A 3,750-nucleotide genomic window follows, 5' to 3' on the forward strand; every position below is an offset into this window, starting at 1 on the left:
TTGAAGGTCAGTGAGGCTGGACTGTGTAGGTATCAAAATATTACTGCTATTCAAGTGTCATATCTTTTCTGGCTGTAACTACTGTTTGGTTCATGTAATGATCCACAGTTCAGATATACAGTTTAGGAAAGATCAGCAAGAGGTTCCATTTTGAGAATACCTCTAAGACAGAGTTGTAAGCAACAAAAATATAATTGTTAGTTAATTTTTTCTCATATAAGTAAGATTTATTTTTCCACATGGAAATTGTTATTATAACACCATTTCACTGGAATTTTCTAGGAGTACAATGGTTCTCTAAAGTGTATCTTGTTAAAAAAACCCAGCAGCTCAACAACAAATAAATCAATATAGCTGTATCTGGCTCTTCAGGTTGTATTATGTGATGTTTCAAGGAATTATGTCCTTTCTTCTCCTGCCTGAGGCAGATATAACTACATAAATATAAAATGAAATCTGCAATTTTGCATTTGAAGGTATGGATCAGTACATACAGGCTCAGTCTACAGTAGCAAAATTGTCCTTGGAAAGAAGGACACAAAATTTCTGCTGGAGTTTTTGTTAAACTGAGAGGAAAAACAAAAGGTCATGCCTACACAACTTTAGAGTGAAAATGTTGGATACCACTAGGACCTTGTTATTGTTAGTTTCCACACAGTTTTTAGAAAAATACCCACTCAACTTCACTCTCAGCCAGTGCTTTAAATTCTTTTATGCTGGAGATCATGTTTTTACTTGCTCTTATATAGTTAACTGTCTTCCATCTAAATTACATCTGTTTTAGTGAAGGTGGCTTTTATCCTCAGTTAAATTAAACAAATTAAAATTTGAAATACGTTATAGTCTGGGAGCCTGCTATGAGGTCCCTTTGTGGACCATTGTCTCCATTTCAGACACATATCATTCTGAAAAACCAAAGAGATGACCCAGGTTTCAGAGTTACACTCTGAGCCCACTGCCAGAGATCCCTCCCAATGGATACTGCAGAACTGGCAAGGGCATTTTGGATAGATGATGTTCTGCTGATGTTTCATGTGTAAATATCCACTTCTAACAAGCGTGTTCCCAGCCCATCCACTCATTCCCTGACTTCGCCTTCCCATGTGCTACGTGCTGTATTTTGGTTAGGTAGCTGCAGATAGGTCTGCATATTCTAAAAAAATGTCCTGATACTTTTCTGTACTGCGTGACTTTACATAGAAGTTTTTCTATTCATTAACTGGTAGCAGTCTTTGCTTCACAGTAATAGATGGAAGCAAAAAAAAAGAATCCTCTTCTATTTGTATTGTAAAAAAATAACCAAAATTAGAAAAGGCAAACCTCCCCCCCAGCAAGTATGCAAGTGTTTATGAAAATCAATAGTTCCTGTGTTACTAGTTGTGAATATGAGTCCAGTGCTGATAAAGACCATGGAAAAAACTGCTTTTAAGATATAATCAAATTTAGAAAATTAGTAATTTTTTCTCAGTGCAATTGCTGGAGATAACAATAAGACACTAGAAGTTAGAATGAGAAAGTTTGTTATCACTTTATTTAAATTTTAGGTGAAAAAAATGGCAGCATTAAGCTGTGTTAAAAAACCAACCAATCAACCTCCCTCCCTCCTTCCTTCCTTCCCTCCCTCCTTCCCAGATTTATGCTCCTGAGTTGTTTGGCTATTTCTCCTTATCCCTTCCACTGTCAAAGAATGCAACAAAGTTTTGTCTACACAGAAAGCAAATACAGCAAGTAATGCAGCCTGTTGACATAAGTAAGTGGGAAATATGTGATGAAATGCTCAGGAAAACGATGAAATAAAGTGAGAAGAATTTAGTTTGCTTTCTTTCTTCTGTTTCCAGGGCTTTTTTTTTTTTTGGAGGAGAGGTTGATTTCTCGCTGTTGATAAACCTTCTGTAACTGAAAAAAGTACAAGGAACTGGTATGGTAAAGTTTTAAGCTAAGAAACTTTATAGACTATGTGACTTCAAAACAGGAATTCTGAGCACATATAAGGCAAAACCTATAAAATACAAGCTCTGTGCAAGAAACTTATTCACTGTGTTGAGGATAGTTTTATGCTGGGTACTCTTTAAGGTGTGTTTCTTGGAGAGACTGCTTGGAAAGTGGCACTCGCAGTGCTTTACCACTGTCAGCCTCATAGGTAGGATGCTTCTGTCCAGAAAACAAACAATGAGGCTTTTAAGATTGTTGGGCTTTAAATTTTTTTAAATTTAACTAAGAGTTTAGGTTATGTTATAAGGTGGGGACTCTGACTCAGAATTATTTGGGAATTCTTTGTATTGTTAAATTCTTGGAAACTGCTGTATAGTAGAATACAAAGAAAAAACGAAAAAGAGGACCTTATAGCTAGCATAAACATATTCCTAACTAGGAGTTATTTGTCTGAATCTGGGTCTAAACTAGCTAATTTCCAGTTTTATTCTTTGGACAGCATATAATGACAGCGTAGAATTAAAAGTGGCTTTTAAAAATACTGTTATATTAGAGACTACTAGACAAGAGTTGGGAGATAAAGATGCAATTAGTAACAACACAGTAATTCAGCCTGCAGAGCTACTTGCTACTTAGCAAAAAACAATCATCCAGAAAGAACTATGGGTTCCTAGGCTTATTGTGGACAGGGCATGCAAATAAAATTATTTGTTACAATTACTTAGCAGGACCCTGCACTTTGTTAGAATTCAAGCAAACTGCAGCCAAACTGCTTAATTTTGCCTTGTTTTATATTGACCCAGACACAGGAAAAATGAGGCCAGTGAAGTACACAATGAAAGTGTTAATAAAAAATCCCACCAGACCTGGAACCAAGGAAATTACGGTTACTTTTCTCTCCCTTCTCGGAGTAACAATGCCAGTGGGACACCACCTCTGTGCTGAGACTGGGAGAGATTGTGGACATGTCAGGACAGGGTTGTGCCAAGAGGATTGAGTAGACCCAGCTGCAGTGAGGGGAAGGGTGATAGTAACTGTTGTCTCAATCAGGATGTGTGAGGACCTTTTTTGTTTTGGGTTCTGGGGGTTTTGGTTTTTTTCCTCCCTAAATCTGGAAATCCAGGATGCTTCCTCCTGTTGAAATAAATGGAGATGGACATGCTGTCCAAATGGGGAAAATTGTTCTATGCCCTTTTGAGGTGTTCTTTAAGAAGGAACAGTTCCTCCCTGTTAGCCCACACTCCAAATGTTAGATGTATAAATAAAAACTGGCTGTGTACTCCCTCATCAGTTTTATTTTGAGATTTTTTTTTCTTCTTTTCAGAACATTGGATTTTTTTAGTTATTTTTCCATATTTGTTACCCCTGAAAAGTCTGGAGGAAATTCAGTAATTCCAAAACTAGAAAAGTGTCCGTATTTATTTTTTGACAAATTTGTTACGGCTGTTTGGGAATACTAACATACCTCAATCCCTAGGTGCAAGTGGATATTTCTTTGAGTTTCTTTTATTTCAGACCCCAGAAATAATTGGACCTTCAGGAACCACAGGCTGAACTTTACCAGTGTCTCAAGACAGTGTAGAAATAAATTGAATGGTTTCAGTAAGATGCACAGGTATCTTCTCAAATTCTTTCCTTTTGATGGACACATGTGCTTTTTAAACTACAGACCTGGGTTACTTTTTAGAACTAACTTTCGTTTCTCATTGCTCTTCCCACAAAGTATCAAAGAAGGTTGATCACAAGCAACTAAGTATTCCTCGATGTTATTACTTGATGGGAGGCCTTAGCCTGCCTTCCTTTGGAGGTAAGAGTTTG

The 3,750-nt window shown here is 37.0% G+C and overlaps 1 long non-coding RNA gene across 1 annotated transcript; it reads left to right on the top strand.

The window, feature by feature from the left end:
- Positions 1 to 1,749: 1,749 nt before the first annotated feature.
- Positions 1,750 to 3,750, top strand: LOC309570177. The gene is made up of 3 exons (XR_014226240.1): positions 1,750 to 1,918; positions 3,448 to 3,547; positions 3,656 to 3,750. It is a non-coding gene; the product is annotated as an uncharacterized lncRNA (long non-coding RNA).

The sequence above is a fragment of the Coloeus monedula genome (assembly GCF_965178545.1).
Source record: "Coloeus monedula genome assembly, chromosome: 2".
In the NCBI taxonomy this organism is placed as follows: domain Eukaryota; kingdom Metazoa; phylum Chordata; class Aves; order Passeriformes; family Corvidae; genus Coloeus; species Coloeus monedula.